We start from the raw sequence: 26073 nt of genomic DNA, 5'->3' as shown, positions 1-26073 counted from the left end.
GAAGGGGCGCGGGGAAGCTTGGCACCGTGGCGATCGCCACGGTGCCAGGCTTCCTCCTCCTCCTCCCGGCCTGCGAGGGAGCCTAGGCCGCCTCCCAGGCCAGGAAGAGGCGCGGGGAAGCTTGGCACCGTGGCGATCGCCACGGTGCCAGGCTTCCTCCTCCTCCTCCCGGCCTGCGAGGGAGCCTAGGCCGCCTCCCAGGCCAGGAAGGGGCGCGGGGAAGCTTGGCACCGTGGCGATCGCCACGGTGCCAGGCTTCCTCCTCCTCCTCCCGGCCTGCGAGGGAGCCTAGGCCGCCTCCCAGGCCAGGAAGGGGCGCGGGGGCCGCCCCTCATCGCGGCGATCGCCGCGAGGGGAAGCGTCCTCCTCCTCCTCCCGGTCTGGGAAGAAGCCTCAGCAGGCTCCCAGGCCAGGAAAGAGGCAGGGGCCGCTCCTCATCGCGGCGATCGCCGCGGTGGGAAGCGGCCTCCTCCTCCTCCCTGGCCTCGTGGAGGCCTTGAGGACCCCGCGGCCGGAGCTCCGACCGCGGAGCCGCCTCCAAGGCCTCGCTGGGGCCCGGGAGGGAGCGTCTCCGCGGCTGGAGCTCCAACCGCGGAGAGCCTTCCCAGGCCTCAGAAAGGCCTTGGAGCCGCCGCGGGGCCTGAGGTGGCCGCGGTGGGCGGGGCCGTCCCGGTTTGGGCGCCAAACCGGGCCGGGACCGGGACAGGACCGCCCAAACCGGGATTGTCCCGCCCCCCGGCGGGATATGGCAACCCTAACTCTCTATGAAAGCTGAATATTTAAGATTTGGGGATTCAGACAAAAATCTGTATGATTCCAGCAATAACCAGCCAAATGCTCAGAAGCATCTGAGAAAATCTTTTGATTAAGCCATGATGATGCCAGGCTAACAATCTCTTCTTTATATCCCAGACTGCATGGCCAGAGTGCAAGACAGAGGGAGAATTCTGAGACCCGGTGTTCAAAAAATGGTCATTTTTTCCAAGCTCTATGTTCTTCATGGAGAACTTCTAGTGGACTTCTAGTGTTCCTAAGATGGAAGCTGCATCATGGCTACAGTCACTTATAGATATGTCTTCAGCTGACATGAGCCACATTAAGAGCTGAATCCAATTGTTACTCCCAAATTGATACCCACTGAATCAATATAGACTTCACATAACTGATGACTTAAGTTCCAATTTATTTAATATGTGTACTCTAGTTGGCACTAACAATTGGATTTAGCTGTAGGTTAGGAACATTTTAGGCTCTGTGAAATCAATGAGACTTGCATTAGTCAAGATTAAAGAGGGAAATAAATAGCTGAGTTCTTAAAAGGATTTAGTCATAAATGAACTTTGCACTGGGGTGAATAATGAGAGACCCAACATTTTGTAGAAGACACCAAATAAGTGAAGACAACTCAATAATTAGTCTGGATCCAACCCAATGAACTTATCTACTACTTTTTATAAAAATCCATCTAAAGTTAATTAATGTCATCTTCACATTCTTTGGTAATGAATCCCATAAACTAATCCTGGAGTAAAGGAATAAATATGTCATTTTTCTGTCTTGAACCTACTATGACATAAGTTTATCATGAACCTTTGAATTCAAGTTTTATGTGACAGGAAGAAAAAGTTTAGAGAAAGCCTTTTGGCATTCTTAATATTTCTCTCTAGCTTCACTTATTTGTTGTTCTCCACAACAGTGGTTCCTTCACTGTTCACCTTAATGGAAATTCGTTTATTACTACCAGTACATTTTTTAAAGAATTCTTCTATTTATTTCTCTCTTTTGTGAAAAGTATACATTATACATTATTATTCTCCTCTGCTTCCTGGTTTTCAAAGAGTTGCCTGAATATAATTAGCCCAGCTGTTGCTTTCAATAATATATATATTTTCATAGGACTTTTTGGTAACCAAGTTAAATCATATAAACCACACAATTCCTATTATACTACTCTTTTCTCTGTCGCCCTCATTTCTCTGGTTATCTAAATATCACCAGCTGAGCTAGTGTCAGACAGGCATAAATATGTCCCTGGTACTATATGAACTTTTTGGCTTGGAATTTCAAACCATAATGATTCTATATATGATAACACATGCACACACACACACACACACCTATGTTTCTTTTGAGATTTACAATTTATTTAACTAATTTGTCTTCCTACAAATATAAACTAATGCCATTTCTATCGCTGACTCCATCTTGTTATACTGGCTGGGAATAATATAAGTTGTTGTACAGCATATCAGGGGGGCATCCGGTTCATGGAAAGCTGCTCTACTTTATCATTTCTGAAGATCAGGCTCAACCCCTCCCATTGTGTTTCCAATAGTTCAGTACATCTGTCTTCTTCTTTAGTATTAGGCATTCTAATCCATCTTTATATTGAAATGTCTGTTATACGTGTTTTCCCCATATGATACTTGTCTTTTCCAATGTATTCATTGCAATTTCTACTTTATCTTAATTATTAAGATATCATTTCTACAGGATAAATAGTCTAGAACTGTATGTTCTTTTGCTTCCTGTCTGCTTTGCCTTGGAAATCAGATGAGCTCTACAATAACAGATGTTCTGCAACAGGAAAGTTCTCTTTCAGAAACCTTGGACACAATCCACTGCACTAGACAGGATCTCTATGAGTCTCAATGGAATCCTTTCACTTCTGCTCCTCTCCCCTGCTGAACTATGCCAGGCACATGTTGTGCTGAGCATCTGCATCCTGGCAAGCCATTAAATGTCATAGATCTGTGGGCAACTCATATAAAGTGATCCAGCTCGTGTTCATTGCACAGGTTGGAAGTTCTTTCCTTACTCTATGGTCAACCTTAAATTATACATATGTACACCATACATTTTACTCTACTACATGGACCTGACCTAATTGGCTACCACACCTATGAGTCTTTACACTCCATTTACCAGCTAGCCCAGAAACTCTTCAGTCACTGCCACAGATGTTTTTTGTAAGCAATTCAAGAGTGATTGTGATTACATTTAAATGACTAATCCAAAGTAACTGGGGTTAAATTCATGGCTAGTTCAAATGGAATTGTCACCTTAAGGTGGTGCCTGCCAAAGTACAAGTGGCAGTAGGTGGCTTCCACATTAGTGAGGACATTGGTCAGCTTTGGCTTTTAGTCCAAACTTTAATGGAGCTATTCAACTATATCCTAGGCGAAGTGAACCTAATTAATATTTTCAATGTGAAAATAGAGATTTATTGTTAACTGCCATCAAGCAGACTTCAACCTATAGCAACCCTATGAAAGAAAGACCTCCAGAAGTCCAGATCCCATTATCATCAACAGCCCTGCTCAGATCTTGCAGACTCCGAGCTAGGGCCTCCTTGACTGAGTCTACCTTTCTTGGATGATGCAGCAGATAGCATGCTTATCAAATATGTAGATGACAAAAAAATTAGGATGGATATCTAACACCCATAGGACTGGATCAGAATTCAAAATGACCTTAATAGATTAGAAACCTGAGCCAAAACTAAGAAAATGAATTTCAACAGGGAGAAATGTAAGGTACTGCACTTAGGGAGAAAAAATGAAATGCATAGATATAGGTTGGGGGACACCTGGCTTAACAAGACTACGTGTGAAAGTGATCTAGGAGTCCTAATAGGCTACAGGCTGAACATGGAATATTGTGTCCAGTTCTGGGCATCACCAATCAAAAAGGGTGTTGAGAAGCTGGAGCATGTCCACAGGAGGGCAATCAAACTTGTGAAGGGTATGGAAACTATGTGCTATGAGGAGAAACTTAAAGAGCTGGGTATGTTTATGAGGAGAGGTTAAGAAGTGATATGATAGCCTGTTTAAAAATTTGAAGGGGGTGTCATATTGAGGGTGGAGCAAGCTTGTTTTCTACTGCTCCAGAGAATAGGACTCAACTGTCAGGAGTATGCTGATTATGTATTACTAGCGTGGCAGGGAATTGGACTGGATGGCCCTTGTGGTCTCTTCCAACTCTACGATTCTGTGATCTGTAATATGGTCTTCCCCTTTTCCTACAGGGGAAATTGAGATATTCCAAAACAAACAAGCTAACGGTCAAATGAACAGACAGTACCTTCTCTTCAGTCATAGGGCTCAATTCTTATAAGGGTCCCTATAAGCCTCTTCAGGCTGATGCCTAAATGTTGGGATTATATACTCTGAAGCCATGGTTTAATCAGCATGATTCATTTATTTCTTTATCTGGAGCAGGTTTCTATGCTGCCTTTAGGAGGGGACCTTTCCTCAGTGGTTTTCACAGAAAACTGGGACATCAAAAGAAATTAATAATAAATTGGTTAAATACTGCAAAGCATAAAACAAGATCTGAACAACATTCCAACCCAGCACAGCAAATCCACTAAAACAATTTAAAATGGAGGCAGTATCAATGTAAATAATTAAAAATCCAGCCCAGTAACTCTAACTGAAGAACAGAATGATTTGATATGTGCCTTGATTGACAATGCCTGTTTCAAGCACTGCCAAGCATGCTGCTTATTACTCTCCTCATTCACCAAGTGAATTTTTAACTTTCCCTTTCAACTCTCCCAGTCCAATTAACGGGATTTAAATGTGTTTGTGAGAGTATATTGTTGTTGTGTGCCTTCAAGTTGTTTCCAACTTATGGCTAGGTTTAACCTATCAAAGGATTTTCTTGGCAAGCTTTTTTTGAGAGGATGTTTGCCTTTCTTTGGCCCATTCCGGACGGGCGTATAGTACGTCCCCAGGACGTACTAGGGTTAGGAAGGGGTGTCACTTCCTGACGCCCCTAACCCTAGTACATACTGGGTCCGTACAAAATGGCGGCGCCCATCCACACGGGCACTGCCATCTTGACGTCACGGATGCATACATCTGGACGTCACGTGGTGCTAATGACATCACGAGTGCGCAATTGGTGCCTTGTGGCATCATTAGCGTGCCGTGAAAAGAAGCGCCATTTTGGGGCTTCTTTTTGCTCCGCGAGGGAGCTGCGCGGTTTGGCTGCTGCGGCTCCCTCGTGGAGCAACCGGCAGCGCCGGCAGACCGCCGCTTTTAGGCAGTCTGTGACGCGCCTTTCTTTCTGAGGCTGAGAGAGTATGATTTGCACACTAGATGTCTATACTAGAACAAACATTGTGACATGGTAATAAGGAACAAGCTGGGTGTCAGGTGCCCTTTGAGGTCCCCTGCCACAAATATGAAATATGGTTAAATATGATTAGAGATATTAGGATTCCAGGTCCCATATTATTATGGTTTCTGCAATGAGCCAGAGAGAGAGAGAGAGAGAGAGATCTGGGAATGTGGTGGAGAGTACATGCATTGAAGAAGGATATTGTTGGACCTATGTTTTCATGAATGCTTCTATGTTACACTGCTGTTATACTTATTATGGTTTATTTGTTATTAATGGATCAACGTTAGAATATGTTATAGAGATTGATTAAAGGAATGGTCTGTATTAAGCTAATATATTTAGTTAACCTAGGATGGGGCAAGGTCCTGAGAAAGGGTGATTATTTGTGAGACAGCAGGTGCAATGCTATCACAGTGAGAAGAGGGAACTATTTATGGTTCTAGGCATCTGGAGTCTGGCCTGTCTTGAGAAGATGTGAACAGAGAAAGACGTCTATGTGAAAGAATGCAATGTTTGGGGAGTTATAGTACAAACAAAGTGATTGTGGAACTGTGATGAGAAAGTTGTTTGAGTGGGAAATTCTGGTGTAACTGATGAATGGTTGTGGAGATGTGACTGTGGGGTGGAATCTGCCAATTGAACTGTATAAAACGGTATGTCACTCAGTGTGCCTCAGAGCTGACAATATTTCAAAGTCATAAGTTGCCTGTTATTCTATGGCTTCTTTACTTCAATAAACCGTTCTGAGAAATACTCCAGAGGTTGGTTATTGTTAAAAGAAGATCTTGCTTAACAGTGAATGAGACACTGGGTGATGGCGAAGAAAGAGTAATAGCATCAAGTTAATCAAGCCTCTCCTTTTAATGTGTGAAAAAGATGAGCCATGTTTTTAAAAAAATACTGGTAACTAGCTGAATTATACTCTTATATAAATATATCTATTTTATCTAATCTTCATCAAAATACTTAAGACACAGCAGTGGGGGACTGGAGGCTTGTTTTTAAATACAAACTCCATCTTAAATACAAACTCAGAAAATCAGCTGGCTAATGTCCCCCAGAGAACCAGTGTGGCATAGTGGTTTGACCCTTAAGCCTATTACTCTAGCGACCAGGGTTCGAATCCCAGCTTGGCCATAAAACCTACTGAATGACCTTGGGCAAGTCACTCTCTCTCAGCTTTAGAGGATGGAAATGGCAAAACCCCTTTGAAGCAACTTTCCAAGAAAAAAACCCATTACAGGGTCACCATAAGTCAGAAAGGACTTGAAGCACACAACAACAGCAACAAATAGACCCCCAAATTATTTGCATCCAAAATCTACAAAGCAATTACAAATTGCTTTGTGTAATTAGAGAATGCCAACCCTGCACACTTTGGGTCCCACACAGAACCCAGCTGAAGCTGATCACAGGAGTACAAATAATCACACACAGAGAACTAATGACAGAAAGATTGTTTAACAATGCCTTCAGGTTATCATACAATATCTGCTGTTTATGGTTACTGAAAAAAGACACTTTCAAAAATCCAGTACCAATCTCCTAGTGAAGTGTTAGTCTCAGTCTTCCAGTAAAGTGTCAACCTTTGGCTATTTTTGCTTTATTTCTTATTTAAAAGAAATGATTAAGAATTTCAAAGGTTTGATAATATAGTGGGCCCCTGTTATCCGTTGGGGTTTGGTTCCAGGACAACACCCCCCCCCCCCATGGATACTAAAAACAGTGGAAGCTCAAATCCCATGAAATATAACAGCATAGTAAAATGGTGTTGCTCATGTAAAAAAAACACACCAAAGTTTGCTATTTGAAATGTATTCTTTTTAAAAATATTTTCAAGCCATGGATGCTTGAATCCATGGATAAAGAATCTGTGGATACAGAGGGCCAACTGTACAGTGTACCTGTAATATATCTAGTTCTAGTAACAAATAAGGATATAAATGAAGATGACCATAGTGGTGATGGTTATATATCCTACAAATGTACTAAAATCAAAAGTTTTAAAAGTTGTTTCCATGAGCAAGAACATTTTTATTAAAAATATTTTTCAGTAGCCCCCAAAAATAGATGTTCCTAAAAGCAATGAGACACACCTTTATGATGTGCTCTGTGTTCAGCATAAATACTCTACAGTGATCTATTTTCATTCTGGATTGATACATTTTAAAAGAATAAATAAGATGTGACATAGCTGGTTAATGGTGTATACTGCATATGTATATGTATCTTCATATAAATATATATGTATATGTGTCTTCTTAGAGAAAAAGTCCAGTTGTGTTCAGCAGGGCTTACTTCTACAGTGATTGCTGCCCAATCCAGTAAATTTCTACAGAAAAATTAAACTGGGTATATTCAGTTTTGGAATAAAAAGGGATATTTCCCATTTTAACTTCCACAGATTTGCTCTGATCACAGCATTATCACCAGACAAGAGCTGGTTTAATAGTTTTAAAGGACTGTTCAGAGCCATGCAATTCTAGTATGCAACTAGTGGTGTTAGTATGTTTTAGGAGGAATGTCAACACCAGTTATTGTTTTCTGTGATGTGGGAGTGTTCTAGTGTAGGATCAAGATGGTAGTGTGGAAGACATAAAGAAGGAAACAACAGAATGTAAAAAAAATCCCCTAAATTAACATGTTGATGGCTGACTAAAGACAGTGCCTCACTAGTCAGAGGAGTATATCACACAGAGCTTTTTGGTGTTGTTGTGGCTCAGTTCCAGTTCACTTCCGAAGTGATTGCACTTCCAATGATGCGGTTTCACGTCATAAAGTGACTGTTTTATCAGACGCCATTGATTTCTATGGGAGCTGCTTGCAAATTGCTTCAGCAGTGTTTCTGAAGTCACCCCTCATTTTGGTAAAAACGGGAAAAAAGTGACTTCAGAGAATTCGCTTCCAGGCTGCCTTCGATTGCACTGCAATTTGGTCTGGTGTGGAAAAGTACTCCGATGACACCCCCCTTGGCCCCTGTGTCCTGCTCCATCCTCCTCCTCCTCCTCCTTTATGCCATCTCCTTCTCTCTACCAACCAGCCGATCCCATCATCCCCTGCGTCCCCTTAGACCCCTATCTGCTCCCCTCCTTCAGCCTCCCACCAATCCCATCATCCCCTGCCTTCTCCTAGACCCCGATCTGCTACCCTCCTTCAGCCTGACACCAATCCCATCATTCCCTGCCTTCTCCTGCATCCCGATCCTGGCCCCAGGGACCCCCAGCGAGCTAACCCATCATCCCCTGACTGCTCCTGCATCCCAATCCTGGCCCCAGGGACCCCTCAGAGAGCTAACCATCATCCCCTGACTGCTCCTGCATCCCAATCCTGGCCCCAGGGACCCCCAGCGAGCTATTCCATCATCCCCGACTGATCCTGCATCCCGATCCTGGCTCCAGGGACCCCCAGCAAGCTATCCCATCATCCCCTGTCTTCTCCTAGACCCCGATGAAGGATGACAGCTAAGGAGGGGGCAGGGAAGGAGGACAGCATCCAGAGCCCCACTGAGCATGTGCAAAGGTGCCAATTCGAATTGCTGAACCCTCAAAGTATGCTCTGGTGTGGTAATACAATGTGCACTCACTCCCCTTTGCTTGAGTCCTCATCACGTGACTTGCCTGGAGTCGAACTGACTTTGCTTGCCCCTCACTTAGGAAGGACAACAGAAAGGCAACCAGGTGTGGAAAAACATGATGTTTTAACCTCAATCTGCATTGCTAGAGAGGAGTGACTGTGGATCTGGTGTGAAAAAACATCATGCTTTGCATTGCTAGAACAAGAGTGACTGCGGATCTGAGCTGCAACCCCCCCCCCCCCCATGTGTGATAAGGTCTAGAATTTAATCCAACAGTTGTAAGGTTATAACCAAGGGGATGGGACGAGAAAAACAAAAGATGCTTCAGCTGGCTTAAAGAAGGCCCCCAAAAAGAATTTTTAAAGGGCAACTGGAAAGAACACAGAGTATTTGTATCCTGTAAAAACACACAAGAGTATTTGAAGCTTTGGGAAGACATTTCACATTTGTTTATTTAAACTATATTCTATCTGAAGTGTATAAATGTGACGCAGTATCTTACAAATATTAAAAGCCTCAACTATAGATCTTATAGTCAAACAAGAAGGGTACACAAAAGTTTGAGTGTTGGTCTAGGACTCCAGGACACCAGGGTTCAAATCCCCACACAGTCATGGAAACCCACTGAGTGATCTTGGACACATCATAGTCTCTCAGCTAAGAGGAAGGCAGTGAGAAACCAATCTTGCCAAGAAAACCCTGGGATACGTCACCATAAGTCAGAGCCAACTTAGAAGGACATAACAACAACAACAACAACAACAACAACAACAACAACAAAGGAGCGGTGTTCTGAGTCAGGCCAAAAGCTAATCTAGTCCAGATTTCTGTTCCTATAGTGGCAAATCAGATACCACAAAGAAAATCATAAGCAAGGCATGAATATAACCCGCTCATATTCTACAGCAGCAACTGCTATTCAAATGCATTCTGCATCTGATACTAGAGGTAATTTATAGCCATCATGACTAGTGCCACTGACAACGTTATACTTCATTAATTCATCTATCCAGATTCAGGCAAGAATAGATGGGCTCTGGAAGGAACATCAAGGTGATCCAAAGGTCTAGACTAACAGAGTCCTAGCAGAAAGTTGGTTTCTCTGCTAGGGCAATCCTAAAAGAAGAACACAGAAGCAGCCCAGGATCAAGCAGGCTCAATATAACAAAGGACAGATCAAAGGAGATTTCAAGTAGTGGGTACACAGTCTTGTTCAGCAGCTCTCCCTGCCTGAGAATGAGAGTCCTAAAAGGCTAAGTTCTCAGAATCCTACCAAGGGCTCAGCTGCAGGCTATGGCAGGCATTCAGACAAAAAAGCCTTGATCATGAGGAGTCCTTTACTGAGTAGTGAACACTCTTTGCATAACTGCCAGCCCAGCCCATATTTTTAGAAACTAGCACTATCAATGGACAGGAGAAAACTCAGTTGCATCATCCTTCTCTGGAGCAGAGTGTCCACCACTGCGGGAGGGGACATCCATTAGCTTTTCTCTTGAGATCCCAAGGGTTTTTGGGACCAACTTGTAGGTTCTTTGGCCCAATGGGTTCCTCTTTGCTGTCTAGCCCAAGGAATTACAGTTTATTCCCTGAAAAAGATTCCTCAGAGGAGGGTGGGTAGAGGCTGTCCCTGATCTGCCCCAATCCTGGTATCAATCACTACCTCTTGTGGTGGTGGATTCCAAAATTCAGCTATGCATTAGGTGAAGTAGCTCTTCCTTTTACCTATCTCAAATTCCAAATAACGATGCAAATGATGCATTTGTCCCAGATTAACTGCTTACCAATTAAACAGTTAAAGGTTCATTGAGGCCACAATAAACCAGTATGTTTTATTAATACATGCTATTTTCAAAATGTTCTTCTGTTAAACAATAATGATTGGAGCATGGATAAAAATTTCATTAGACAGCAGAAATGAGATGCTGAAGGCCTAAGGATATGTTGCAGATAAAGCGATGAATGGATTTATGAATCTGTGGATGTGAAAGGAAAAGTCAGCATGAGGGATGATGTTAGGGTCATAGACAGAAATGCAAGACCAAGCTCATAATGGAAACAGAGAGGAAATGAAATTTGCTTTTAAGACCTATAATACTTCAGCTAATTTGGGTAACAATAGCCCTGGACGTTTCCTTTTTTCTACCAAAAAGAAACAATTAAAAACCCACTGAGGTTACAAGAAATAAATGTTTTTATTTTAAGCTTTTCCTTAAAAGTATTTTTGCAGAACAGTCAACACATGTCATGCAAGCTAATAGCAAAATTACAATAATTACCATAGATTTCCTAGTCATACTTATCATGGAGGTATTTTTTGGATGAAAAGTGTTTCCAGTATATTTTCAGTGCAAAAAGGTTGGCAGTATTAAACAACCAATCCAGATTGGTGTGATTAAAGATGTGCAGATGGAAGCCTCAGCAACAACACAAATAAGTAGCTGAATTGTTACTATTTTTTACAGGATACAAAAAGAAAGAAAGAACTGATCTGAAAGTGTATGACTACTGATGAGGGTAACTAGTAGTACTGCGTTGGTTTAGTAATAATCCAGAAGGACATGACCTAAATGTGGAGGTAAAAGTTTACAGCAGCTGAACAGAGACAAATTAGGGCATAAAATGATAAAAAGTTACACAGACACAAAATAGTATCTGGTCCTTTGAGAAGGGATGTAAGGCTGGTGGAAAAGTATGTCATGCTGCTATCACCTAACCCTTGTTCACCAACAAATGTTGTCAGAGATGTCATCTTCTCCACACTTCTCCAGCTTCTAGGTCAACAAAAGATGGAACTTTAAGTGGCACCTCTTAGGTGTATGAATTTGGTTCAGCGTCAAGTGGCTAGTCAACTTTTTAGGAGTACACATGGTGATGAATAAAACTGCCAATATTCTTTCCACTAGCCCCTAAGGAGAAAATGGCACAGCAAATCAGAGTTCTTCATGTCAAAGTGTAAACAATCAGGCCAAAGCATAGTACAGAAAAACTGTTCTATGCATGTTTACTCAGAAGAAAGTCTTCTGTAGTTCAGTGGAAAACATTCCTAGGTAAGTTTGCACAGGATAGCAGTCTAAATGTTTCATAAATTGGCAGATATATTTCATGAGAAATATTTGTGTGAAATCCATGCACAAACATTCTTAAATGGGAGAATATAAAATTGGACATAAGGTGAAAGGACCCCACTGAGATCACAGTTAGATTAGCTCTCAGTGCACTGTGCACAATACTAAACAGGTATTCCCCATTAGCACACTGCGTTAAAAACAGACAGACGTAGCTAAAAATAGCAATTCTTTAACTAATTTCACATACTCATCAAGAGGAGAAAAACTTTGCAAGCTTTCCTAAAATGCAGGTGTGAAAATCTACTCCATCTGCACTAAAATAGATTTTGATAGTCTTTCTTAATCAGCATCTTCTACTCCAGTCTTTCTAGTGAACATGACTAATGCAGTAAACATGACTGCTGCAGAACTAAGGTTGCCTCTGTAGGCAACCTGAAAATCCTAAGCATTACATTTTTTACTCTCAAATGGTGAGTGTTCACAATCAAGATGGGGAAGAAAGTATCTAATTTGTTTATAACCAACATGACAAGAGATCAAGTGCACACGAGAACAAGCTTCCTGAGCATACCACAGTTGTGTAGGAGGGTACAACGTTTCTCTTCCTAACAGCATTTTATGATAGGCTGCACTGCTGAAGTTTCCAAAACAACAATAAAAGCATGTAAGTCCTCCACTGTGGCTGCTGCTACACTGCAGAATTAATGCAGCTTGACACTGCTTTAGCTGCCATGGCTCCATCCTACGGAATCATGGGGTTTATAATTTGCTGTGGCACCAGACCTCTCAGACAGAGAAGGCTATATATCTTACAAAACTGCAAACCCCAGAATTCCATAGCAATGAGCCATGGCAATTAGTGCCAAACTGCATTAATTCTGCAGTGTAGATGCAGTCTGTAGCTGGTTCCTTAGCAATATGGCAACAAGTGAAAAAAATCAAATGAGTCTGATCATGCTCTCTTTTATGAATACAGCACAATAAAGACTGTTTTGAAAATGCATGAAGACAAAATGTAGCTCAGCCTTCAAATGGTACCCTTTGTCAATTTAAGCAAGCAAGCTTTATAAAAAGCTCTTCCAGATAAGTACAATTTGGGATACATTTTTGTAACATCTTCCAGTAAGTAGATATTTTGGCAACAACATTTTTTTAGAAATAAATGGTCCAGATCACTATTATCATCAACAATAACAACAACAACAACTCTTCATTACAGTCCAGAGATTCAGCAAAAGATCACTATTATCAGTACTAACATCTCTGAATGAATGTTCTCAGAAACACAAATTATACCCACACAACTATAATCATATGCATACAGTTACAGATCCATAGCTCCTAGCAACATATCCACCCAGACTGGTCAACAGTATAGGAAAAGACAACTTACTTTCATATTGATAGCATAATGCGGTTTTAGGTCTATATTGGCACATTTGCAAAGCTGCGCTTGAGTACAAGGACTTGGTATGCAGTCCATTACAGAGAGGAAAACAACAACAGCATTGTTATCGTTAAAAGGGTCTATTTTTCTCTGGCATCTGTATCTATCTGTACAGTTGCTTGAACCTGGCCATAACTCAGTGTTAGGGAAGCTGGTAACAAACGTTTTAAATCCATTATCAGCTGTACAATATCCATTTTAGAAAAAAGAAAAAAAATCAAGTTTTCCATTTGTGCATATGGCAATGAAACTGACATGTGTGATAACTGCACTACAACACCCCATTCTGAAAATGAACAGTTTCTAAAACTAGCTATTAAGAAAGAGAAGAAGAAAGGCCCACACCTAACGGGAAAAACTGAATTCCACAGATGCTCTGAAGTACGATTGATTTGCTGGAGAGAATTCATGAAATCAGTTTATCTGAAAAGAACATGAATCGCTTAGATTGAAAAAAAAGACACCTATCTCCCATAAGAAATTAGTGAGATGTGTGGGAGTGAGTGGATGAAACAGACTTGTGCAGTCACAGAAGGAAAAAACAGACCCTCTAAAATGACAGTCAAAGCTAAAGAAGCATCTTTTACATCCAAGTGTTTTATCTGCTAGGTAAAGGTAAAGTAGCCCTCAAAGTTTCAGAAAGGAAGCAACGTTGATATTTTCAATTTGATCCCAGTCTCCAGTCTTTCTTAAGTAAAGCTAGGTCTACAAAATGTTAAAAATCATACAGATGTTAGTTGGATAATTAGAAATTTGTATTCAAAAAGAGAAAAGTAAATTATCCAAGATAAAGTATTAAGCCAAGCATTAACATTACTAAGAAAGTCCTTTATCCACCTGACTCAAGACAATTATGTGAAGAACAACTACTAACAAGTTCCAAGGCAAGTTGCAGAACAATCCAAAGCAATTTTACTTGGAAGCTGATCGTACTGATTCCAATGAATTTAGTCTCAAGTGTGTATTTAGGAATGCAATCTAATCTATAAAATCTTGGGACACTGCCCACCCCCAATATTATTTTCCCAGTGTATCTGAGAAAATGGTCTTCTACGTTTGGACAACCCCCTTTTTTCCAGAACTCATTAGTTTTGAAATGAAATTATTTGTTCTAAAAATTCTGTTCAAGATCATTTTATTCACATTTTTTCTACATATCATTCTAATATATTCTGAAAAATGACTCTATATGTGCCACTGCTCCAAATTCATTTCAGGTTAATGTAATTTAACATGTACATATTTGGCTTGAAACTAATTAGGCACTCATACTCTTTCTCCTATAGTTAATTTACACTTGCTGCATAACATGAGCTGTCACCACACTAATGAGCTTTCCCCCATCTACAGTTTCTATCACGTTTAAATTTTAAAGTAATATACTATTGTCAGCTAATTGTCACGGTGTTAGCCACCTTATGACTTAAATGTTATTAAAGAAAAAACATGCTATTCTGGTCATGTTCTTCAGGTCAAAAAACAATTGTGATAACACAAACAACACATGGAGGTGAATGGTTGGTGTTTTTTATTCTAAGGACAAAGAAGAACACAAAGAGTGAGAAAGAAAACACACCCTTGTACTTAAGCTTATGGGTTTTTATTTTTTTAAAATGCACAATTATGTTTTAACATATTTAATAACCCTGAAAGAGGCGGTTTAAAATAAGGAGAGAATTAAACCATATTATAAGCTTTACTTTCCTTAAAGTAAAATTCATAGTATTATTCAAGAAAAGGCAACAATGCTCATGCTCTAACATTATTGTATACTTTTGATTCAATCAGTTTTGGAAAAGTGGTGAGAGACAGCATTATTCCATCTGCGACTTGTTACATACCTCGCCCAGGGAACGCTTCCCTAGTAGACTGGCTTGTGTATTTCTCAAGAAACCCTCCCAAAGAAGAGTTTGTTTGTCAAACTACCATTTAATCACTCCATGGCTGCTGTATTTAAGGCTGGGGCTGAATCCTGAAATGTCTAGAGCACATGAAATGCTTAGGGTTTTGCTTTTCTGATACTTGACAGAACACCTCTCTGCCAAGGATAACCAAAAGACAAAAGAAGAGAAAAATGCATGGCAGCTTTTTTCTTTACTCTTCAATATCTTAGCTGTTGGAAGCGGGGGCGGGATGTGGGTGGAGAAGAGATAATACAGGAAAAATCAATAAGAATGTCTTCCATTATTAATCACCAAAGGGTTAGGATTAAAGATGAAACCCTCTATGTCAGACAAAGTCCTAAGGGAACCTCGGAGGTTGACTGCTCTGAGAGGCTGTGTGTGGAGAAGAGTGGAGGCATATTAACCATAAAACGACTGGTCTTTAGCATGTAGAAAGTTGTCTTTTTTCAGATCTTGGGTTTCCCCCTCCCCATTAAAATCACATCCATTAAAAAGACTAATGACATTGAGAGAACATACATTTTGCATCCACTCAGTCTTGCCTTATTATTACACAATCCCTCTCCCCGTATCTCTTCTGGATCATACTACTCATACTCCAAACACAAAGGTCAGGAAAGAGCAGCATATAGTTTACCATGCAGGTGAAAACCTATTATTCATATACATGCCCCCCACAATTTTTGGCGGCCTCACTTTTTGTGGTGCAGTGTTCTGGCAGACAGAGTCCACTAATGGAGTGGGGCCATTACCAATAACAATGATTAAAAACTACCAAGCTTTATAGAAGCCCTTTAAACACCACTTTGCCTCATGTAGCCTGAGGTCTCAGGTCAGTGTCCGGAAAGAGTAACCCCCCCCCCCCATGTAATCACCAATTAATGCTTAGTTATGAATTTGCATAACTCAACGGACATTATTTTCCCTCTTAACTTTTCTTGTTCATCAGGTGCTGTTGGCTTTTATTAGAAATTACTCTGATTTTTACTTGCAGATCATTCTCTAAAACAGAGGCGTACATTGATTCCACAGAGTCAAGCCACAGTTGCAAAGCACAGACTGTGCATACATCTCATCTGTTGTTCTGTGCCTTCAAATTGTTTTTGACATACGGTGACCCTATCTTCGGGTTTTCTCAGCAAGGTTTGCCATTGCCCTCCTCTGAAGCCAAAAGAGTGTGGCTTGCCCAAAGTCACCCAGTGGGATTACATGGCTGAGCTGGGATTCAAATCCTGGTCTCCAGAGTCGTAGTCCAGTGCTCAAACCACTACACCACACTGGCTCATACATCTCATACTATACCTGAATTACTGTGAATCCTTCTCCATCCATATAACTGCACAGATCATAGACAGAGAGTGCATAGCAAACTACTGACCATGGCTAAACACAAGCAAACAACACACACACAGACACAGTGAGCAGATATGGCAGATACATAAGCCACCTGAGCTCCTCCAAAGGAAAGATTTGTAATCCCTCTCTATATACATACACACAGAGATAAAATAGGAATTGCTCCTGCATTAATCGGCACCCAAATGACATTATTTGGCACCAACTTCGATCGGGGTTGAGGGCACTTGTCTAGATACAAGGAGACCTCCCCAAACGGGGGCAGTTGGACTGACCTTTTCTGTGTCCGGAGACTGGAAAGGACAGAGGGACCAGGGGGCCCCAGGACCCCAAAGGAGGGCAAGGTGCCGCGAAATGTAGGACTTTGGGGGGAAATGGAGGACACGGCCAAAAGAAAGGCTGCAAATGTCAACGCATGCTTCTGAGCCATGCTCAGAGTGGAAGACACTGTGGAATCCCTCCTGGTCAGAAAAGTCAAAGCTAAAAATACTCCTAGAAATATAAATGCATGCTTCTAGTGATGCTCAACATGGAGGACACTGTGGAATCCCTCCTGGACAGAAAAATCAAAGCTAAAAACACTCCTAGAAATGTAAATGCATGCTTCTGAGCAATGCCCAAAATGGAGGACGCTTTGGAATCCCCGCTGGCCAGAAAATCCAGGCTAAAAAGGCCCTCGTACAAAGATAGAGGAGGACACTTGGGAATGCCTCCTAGAGAAGAAGGGTAAAATGTAGGGCGTCTCCAGGAAAAAAGAGGACCTCTGGTCGTCCTGTCCGCTCCCTCCAAACCCCTCTCCCCAAAAACCCTCCACAGACATGTCAGGGCCAGAAAGTCTCCCCCCCCCCCACTGCCCCCGACCTGCCCAAGGGCCCCTGCAGGGCGCCACGGCAATGCTCTCTCGCCCTCCCGCTGCCCCAAAGAAGAAGCCGCCCGGGGAGAGCCAGGCGGTGGGGAGTCCGGAGAGGCTTTGCTGTCCCTGGCCGGTCCTCCTTACCTTTGTTCCCCTTCACATGGCCCTCCTCCTGTCAGTCCGTCCGTCCGTCCGTCCCTTCCAGGCAGCAGCGGAGGAAGAGGAGAGAAAGGAGGGCTTTGCAAGGAGGGCGCCTGGCTGGCCGGGGCTTTGCGCTTTGCGCCTCTCTCTCTCTCTCTCTCTCTCTCTCTCTCTCTCTTTCTGTGGGTCTGAGGCACCCGGCTCCTAGGCTTCAAGGCAAGGAGAGGTGGGACCCGGAGGAGGAGCCCCCGGAGCCAGGAGGAGGAGGAGGAGGAGGAGGAAGAGGAGGCAGGCTCAGGGGGGTTGGCCAGGCTCCCTAACCACCAAAGAGGTTGACAACGCAGGAGGCCTCCAGCCAAGTGGAGAGCAGGACCCAAAGAAGAAGAAGAAGAGCAGTAATAGCAATAGCTCAAAAGGCTCCTAGAGACCTCAATGCATGCTCAGAATGGAAGACATTTTGGGATCCCTCCTGGAAAAGCCAAGAAGAAGCTCAAATCACTCAACAGAGAAATAAATGCATGCTGCTGCTCAGGATGGAGGACTCTTTGGGATCCCTCCTGGAAAAGCCAAGAAGAAAAAAGCTACAAGCCCTCAGAAGTAGAAATGCCTGCCGCTTCTTAGCCATGCCTCCTGGAAAAGCAAAGCAAATGCTCAAGTCCCTCAAGAGCGAGATCAAGGCTCTGGGCTTCTGCTGGGGATGGAGGGCAGGTCCTCCTGGGCACGGAGGGGGCCCGGAGGAGGCCCTCCCTTGGCTCCAGCAGCAGCCTCCCTGGCCCTGTGCGCCTTCTCCTCTGGGAGGCTGAGCCCAGCGCCCTCCTTTCCGAGCCAGCCCCCCTCCTCCTGCTCCTCCTGCTCTGCCTGGTGGGCTGCTTCTGGGGCGCCCGGCCCGAGGTCTCCCCTTCTTAAGCGCCCCCTCCTCCTCCTCCTCCTGGCCCCCGTGAGGAAGACGCAGCTCGCTTGCCATCACCACGTGCCCCGGGGCCTTTGTCCTCCTGGCGCTGGCAGCACGGAAAGCGCGGCCGAAGAAGGGGACCAGCGCCAAGGGAAAGGAAGGGAAAGCAGCGCCCGACTTTGCGCGCGCGGCAGATTAGGCCAAGAGGAGACTGAGCTGGGGGTGGGGGGGGGTGGGGGGCAATTGGGGGGCTGTGCACGCGCCTTTGGGGGCAAACACCTGGACAGGGCAAGGGGAACTGGGGCAGAGAGAGAAGGACGGAGCCACCCTGCCCTCTGGCACCTAGAATCGTAGAGTTGGAAGAGACCCAAGGGCCCTGATCCAGTCCAACCCCATTCTGCCATGCAGGAAATCTCAATCAAAGCAGCCCCATTGATAGATGGCCATCCAGCCTCTGTTTAAAGACTTCCAAGGAAGGAGACTCCACTAGACTCCGAAGGAGTGTCAAAACAACCCTAATGTTGAGGTGGAATCTCTTTTCCTGGAATTTACATCCATTGCTCCATTGGGTCCTGTTCTCTGGAGCAGCAGAATACAAGCTTGCTTCCTCCTCTGTATGACATCCCTTCAAGTATTTAAACAGGGCTATCATATCACCTCTTAACCTTCTCTTCTCCAGGCTAAACATCCCCAGCTCCCTGAGTCTTTCCTCATAGGGCATGGTTTCCAGATCCTTCACCATTTTAGTCGCTCTCCTTTGGACACATGGCTCCAGTTTCTCAACATCTTTTTTTGAATTGTGGTGCCCAGAACTGGACACAATATTCCAGGTGGGGCCTGACCAAAGCAGAATAGAGCGGCACTATTACTTCCCTTGATCTAGACACTGTAATTGATCAAGGGAAGACTAACTGAAAGGAAGAAGTTGCCACCAGCATGACCTTTCCTAGACATCAGCCTCCTTCAGCAGATGCATTCAGTGGAGTGCTTATCTTTAAAGAGACATCTTTACCTTCATATATCTATATCTTTGAAGATATAGCTGTGTTAGTCTGTAAAATCTGTATGCAGAGAGATCTTGTAACATCTTTGAATCATAGAGTTGGAGGACTCACCAAAAGAAAGAAGTTGGCAGCAGGAGCTTTCCTAACTTAAGTCTCCTTCCTCAGATGCATTTGGACCCCTTTGAAGAAATCTTGCCAAGAAAACCCCATTATAGATGCTACACATCACAATCCTGGTGGTATTTCCATAGATTGCAATGGAAGTATCCCTCATGCTCCAGATATTGTAGACTGCAACTCCCACACTTTGACTACTGATCACATTAGATAGGGCTGCAGTCCAAGATATGTGGAGGGCATCAGATTGCCCACACTGGTTCAGAAAGGTTTTATATATAGACACAACTTAGTAGTTTTAGAAGTAGATCCATTTTTTACTTAAAGTAGGTTGATGACCTTGGGCAAGTCACACTCTCTCCGCCTCAGGGCATGGCAATGGCAGACCTCCTCTGAAGAAATCCTGCCAAGAAAACCCCAGGATAGGTTCTCCTTAGGGTCTCCATAGGTCAGAAAGGACTTGAAGGCACACACCAACAACATGTGTGTGAATGAGAGAGAAAAAAGAGAGGCCAAGGGTGCTTCGGGGTCTTCGTTGTGTGTTTTCGCAGGCGTTGTGTGCCACACTTGGAAGGTACCAAGGCGCCTGGATGGGAATTGAGGGAGTTGGCTCCTCGAAGAGTTCGATCAGGGAAGGTTTAGGGAAAACGAAGCTCTGTATGTGGAGCGATGGAGGAGGAGGACGAAGGGGACAGATGGGTCCAAAGAAAGCCTTTCCAAGAAACTGTGGGTGCCTTGGGAACAGGGTGACCAGATGTCATCACTGTAACAGAGGACGAGCCACTGCAAAACGTAGGGCGTTCAAGAACAACAGAAAACCTATTCTTTATTTGTTATCTTTCTAGTATCCCGCTCTGTCCCCAGAACTGGGACTCAGAAAAGGGAGGGCGTTCTCAAATCAAAGCCAAAAAGACTCCTGTCAATATGAATCCAGGCTTCTTAGTCATACTCAGAATGGAGGACGTTTTGACATTCTTCCTGGGGAGAAGGCTGAAAGGGAGGACGTGTCCTGGAAAAGGAGGACGCCTGCTCCCCCTGCCTACCAACCCAGGGGCCATCGGAACCGTCGCTACAATCACTTTTACAATTGCTGTCGTTGTCGCTTGCGACTTATGGCGACCCTGAGGCAAACCAAATCATGGGGGTTTTCTCGGCAAGATTTGTTCAGAGGAGGCTTGCTGTAGCCATCCCCTGAGGCTGAGAGAGTGTGACTGGCCCAAGGGGGGTTTCCATGGCCGAGCCAGGACTCGAACCCGGTCTCAGAAGTCGGGAGTCCAATGGGCAAACCACTACCCCGGGCTGGCTTTAGGGTGAGAGAAAGAGTACTTTCCAGGAAACAAGGGGTGAGATGGTTGTGCCCCTGGGAAGCTTCGCCTGTACAATCATTGATAATAGAATATAATTAATACAATATAGGGCGAAATAATCAGGAGCCGCGCAGGAGGCGCCAGTCCCGTGTTTGCTCTCTCTCTCTCTCTCTCTCTCTCTCTCTCTCTCTCTCTCTATATATATATATATATATATATATATATATATATATATATCTTCTCCAGTTGAAAGGCAGCCTACCCCTCCTCTGACCCCTTTCTTCTTTGCCAAGCTGCTGCTCTTCCCTCCATTCATTTAGGTTTAAATTATTCATCCTCCTAATGATCACCGCCTCCATCGTCTGGGCGGTCTTTCTCGTCGGAGTCGGGAGAGAATACTGTCATAATAATAATAATAATAATCTCGTTTTATTCCGCAGTCTTCCTTTCCTCACATCTTCCTTTCCTTCCCCTTTGAGTGGAGTGACCCCGTTTCCTCAGAGCCCGCGCTTTTTGCAGCCCCTCAAAATGGGGGAGTGGCCCCCTACTATTGCTGTGGCACACTGCACTCCCCATATATTCCTCACTTCGCCCCATACAGACACACACATTTCTCCACTGCAAAGGAGGACAAGTTCACTGCAAAATGTAGGGCATCCAAGAGGGGGAAAATATGGGGGGGGGGGGGGAGGCATTCCCAAATCAAAGCTAAAAACCCGCCTATCAGTATAAACTCCCTGCGTCCCACCCTCTAATCTTGCCTTCCCTCAGGTCAGCCCTCAGCTTCCTCAAGAGGCAGGAAAGGAGGTCTCCTGCCAGTTCTCTGGGGACTCTTGTGTGCGTGTTGTGTGTGTGTTGTGTGCCTTCAAGTCATTTGTGCCTTATGGCGACCTCAAGGCGAACCCCTCATGGGGTTTTCTTGGCAAAGTTTCTTCAGAAGAGGCTTGCCATTACTTGACTGTACTACATTTTGTGGTGACTTGTCCTTCTTTACAGTTAGGACGTCTGGTCACCCTATTCCCAGGGCATGACCACCAATGGATAGTTGAGGGAGGGAGCTGGGAGACACCCAGGGTGCAACGTTGTTGTTGTTGTTGTTGTTGTTGTTGTGTGCCTTCAAGTCCTTTCCAACTTAGGGAACGAAGTCAAACCTATCATCGGGTTTTATTGGCAAGATTTCTTCAGAGTGGATTTGCCATGGAGCCCTCCCCTGAGGCTGAGAGGATATCACTTGGCCAAGGTCACCCACTGGGTTTCATGGCCCAGCCGCCAAAAATCTGGTCTCCAGAGTCGTAGACCAACACTCAGACCATTGTGCCACAGGAAATAAAGAGCTACAAAGTCCAAGGTGGGCAAGTTGGCCACCCTCCACCTGAGAACTAGTTCCCAAAGGCCTTCTCAGATGGGGGGGGGGGGCAACCAACTTGCCCACCCTGGACTTCAGTCCTCAGAGAGTTCATGGGACCTCATTTCCCGCCTGGTGAGGAAGCCTGGTTTCCACAGAGAATTTGCCCTAGCAGTGGATAGAATGATATGCATCTACACAGCTGAAGTAATCCTGTTTTGACACCACTTTAGCTGCCCTAGCTCCATCTTATGGAATCCCAGGATCTGATCTTTTACAAGGTCTTGAGTGCTGGTGCCTCAAAAACTAAAAACCCTAAATCTCTGAAGAGGCCAGTCACAGATGCTGGTGAAACATCAGGAACAAACTTCTACAGCATGGCCACATAGGCCGAAAAACCCACAAAAAACTATAACAATCCTAACATTCTGCAAAATGGAGCCCTGGCAGTGAAAGTGATGTCAAATTGCATTATTTCCACAATGTAGATGCGTTCTATCATGAAAGTTTCCTAAAAGCCAGCATGGTGAAGTGGTTTGAATGTTGGACTATGACTCTGGAGACAAGGGTTCAAATCCCCTCTGAGCCATGAAACCCACTGGGTGACCTTGAGCAAGCCACACTGTCTCAGCCTCAGAGGATGGCAGTGGAAACCCCCCTCTGAAGATATTTGCTAAGAAAATCCCATGATAGGTTTGACTTACGGTTGCTATAAGTCAGAAACAACTGAGAGGCACTCACCACCACCTTCCTGTTACCTCCCTCACCACTATCACTATCACCACCACCTCTCTCAATACTGATCAATAGTATAAATACAAATAGGCTGCTTTGGGGTTCCTGTATCCACTTCTGCCCCACTAGCCTATCCTGCTTGGTGTGGTCTGTTTTTTATGGATAGAATAGCCTGGGAGCACATGGTTAGCCCTATTTGCACACAACATGTTTTATAGTGCTGGATTCAAAACACTTCACATATATCATCTAGATCATTCTTTACAGTTGTACAATCAACCCTCCTTATCCATGGACTTTTCAAATCCATGGATTCAAGCATCCACAGCTTGAAAATACTTTTATAAAAATATAACTTCCAAAAAGCAAACAGTGATTTTGCCATTTTACTAGGGCATTGTATTTAATGGGACTTGAGTATCCACATATTTTAGTATCCACAGGGCAGTGGTCATCTTGGAACAAAAACCCAGCGGATACCAAGGGCCCACTTTATGTATATTCTCTTATTGTTGGTGGGTTGGAGGTGGGGCCTTATGGAATAGTGGTGAGCTTGCTGAATCCATCTAGTGAATTTGTTCACTTTTCCCCATTCCTTCAAAAGCACTTCTAAACATATTTGGTTTCCCTGGCCTTTTCTTATGTTCTCATCCATTAACATGTAGTGCAGTCCTCTACGTGTTTCCTTGCATGCAACTCCCACTGTGTCTGATAGGGCTTCTTCTTGGGTAAGTATATTAATTTCAAAGTCCTTTTTCTTGTTGTCTGTTCTTGCTTTCTTTATCCTTTTTCTTCTTCATCTGCCTATCCATTTTGCCTGTATTACTATTGTTAATTCTGCTTTATGCTGTGAAGGATCTTTTCCTTTAGGTGCCTAAGAAATAATGTATATTATTCCAGGAGACTCAAGGTTTAAATATGGGACCTTTAGATCCACAAACCCTTCTCTTTACTCTGCACTGGGGGGGGGGGTCCTCTGGGCCTCGGGAAGAGTGTATTCCGCCCAGGCGGCTGGATCTGCCCACATGGCCATTTCTCACACTTGTGGCCATTTCTCCTGCCCAAGTGGGCACTTTCTCAGCCTGTGCAGGCACTTTCCTCACCTGTGTGGTACTTCCTTTGCCCATGCAGCCATTTCTTCTACCCACTTGGTCACTTTCCCAGCCTGCACAGGTGCTTTCCCTGCCCATGTGGGTGCTTTCCCCCGGCCCCACAAGTCAAACCAGGAGTCCCACCCAGAAATCCAGCACCCAGTAGTCCTGCGCCCCGCACTGGATGACATCCACTGGGGGATCCCCACTGGACTTGATCTTTATCTTGGTAGGAGATCATTGGGAACCCCATATGAGCTACCTGGTAGTTTTGAAAAGAAGAGAATTGAAATATTCAGTATGATGACTACAGTGGTACTTTTTCTCACATTTTCCATTCCCTAAGTGTGGTGATGCTGCACAGTGATTTCATGAATAATAATGCCAATTTAGGGTTGGATCCAGCATTAAGATGGTTGGAAAAAGTACAATAGATGGATGTTTTTAGGTAGTGGCTTCATAAGCAATTACAGAACATGCAACATCCAGAATAATTAAGTCTTACCCAAAATGCAAGGGTCCTGAGAGGGCACCCTCAATCAATATATGAAGGGGGATTTAATTAGCTCAAATGATGGCTGCAAGAGGGCTTTGGATAACTAAAGCCAGGGTTAGACCTGTATATAACAGTTCTGAAAAACTGAACTTCCAGAATGCAACTTCCAAATGTAGTTTTATTTATAACAGCAGAAGGGGAAATCAACTTTCAAACAAAAACACACACTCATACATACATACAAGAACTAATGATATAACAGGTGTTAGAAGATAGTGATTTTCAGGACTGCAAAAAGGAATATTGTACCAGTTCCAGAAGTGAAGGCTCCGATCAGGGATTCTATAAAATGAAATGGCTCAGTGACTGCCTTTAGATCCAGCAATGCTGAGGAGTCAAAGGAGATACTGACAGGGTGTCTGACTGACCTCAATCGAGACCGAATTGGAACTGCCTGACTGGGCACATATATAGGGCAACTTCTATCTCGGGGCAATTTAGAAACTTGAATGAATTTTCTAGGTGAGAGAATGGGCAAGGAAGTTGAGAATTGCCTGGGCATCCATGCAGATGTCTCTAGACAAAGGCATATCTCTCCTGGAGGGAGATACTCTTGAACTTCTGTTTTACTTGTGAGCACAGATATTGCACATAGCATTGTTTCCATCATTGAGGGGGTTATGCAGACTTCAGTCATTGGCAGATTCCTCTGGGCTTTGAGCTAAGCGCTCCACTGCTGAGTCTTCAGGATCTCTTTATATCATCAAAATGGCTTCCTCCACATGGGACACTCTCAGGGCTACGAGCCTTTTGCCAGCCCCTTCAATATTAGTTTTGTATCAAATGGAGGGACCATGTATGAAGGGGTGATCTTTGAGATAACATAATCAAAATGGGTTGTTTAAACAAGGCGTGCATTTGTTTGTGCAAGAAGAATAAAAATACTCAATATAACACTTGCTGAAGAATGAAGTAGGTTTCTGCAAGCAATAGAATGTTTGCGCTTACAGAATAACACCATTGAATACAGCCTATCAATGCTAAGTTGTGGATATATCAGCCAGGTGCTGCTGGGGTTGCCATTTGTTGATGATGTATACTGGAACTGTTTGCAGTTCTTGGAGATGACCTCAGGTTTATTGAATTACAGGTTATCTTCAACCTCAGTCCATGATTCATCAGTGCAGATATGTGACTTTATCACGAATGAGGAACAGCAGGATCCTGTGGGGCAGCTCCTAAAGACATTTCTGATCCAGCTAGATAGAGGAAAGCCAAACCTGTACAACTTTACCCCCGGCCAGTGAATTCTCACAAGTTCTACAAAAGTTGGTTGTAACACAGCTAAAATGGATCTCCCCTAATAAGTGCAAGCCTATATACAGTACTGTTATTTTCCTAACCCCATTTGCAGGCTGCAAAGTCTCCCAGGAGACCCTCCCTCTAAGCCCTCAGGCCCACAATAAAAATTTTTGGAGTACTTTTTGGCAGAAAACCAAACTGCCACAAAAGAGGGGGGACTGGGTATTTTTCAGCCTAAAGCCAGGGCAAAAAGTGACATTGCAGGCATATCCAGGGGTATCATTAGGAAGGTGCAGAGGTGCAGACTGCAC

General features: G+C 43.8%; 1 protein-coding gene across 4 annotated transcripts in view; it reads right to left on the bottom strand.

Moving 5' to 3' along the window:
• LOC149311310 (cannabinoid receptor 1) overlaps positions 1-17635 on the bottom strand; it is a 45134-nt gene extending 27499 nt beyond the window's left edge. For all 4 annotated transcript variants that reach the window (XR_016281771.1, XM_089530767.1, XM_089530768.1 and 1 more), the window contains exon 1: positions 17477-17635. The gene's annotated coding sequence lies outside the window, so the exon portion shown is untranslated. The remainder of the gene's footprint in view (positions 1-17476) is intronic.
• Positions 17636-26073: the final 8438 nt, after the last annotated feature.

This window comes from Sceloporus occidentalis, unplaced genomic scaffold (genome assembly GCF_023333645.1).
Source record: "Sceloporus occidentalis isolate IW3139 unplaced genomic scaffold, rSceOcc1.0.p SCAF_6, whole genome shotgun sequence".
In the NCBI taxonomy this organism is placed as follows: domain Eukaryota; kingdom Metazoa; phylum Chordata; class Lepidosauria; order Squamata; family Phrynosomatidae; genus Sceloporus; species Sceloporus occidentalis.
The sequence above is the reverse complement of the archived record's forward strand: the minus strand, read 5'-3'. Positions and strand labels throughout refer to the sequence as shown.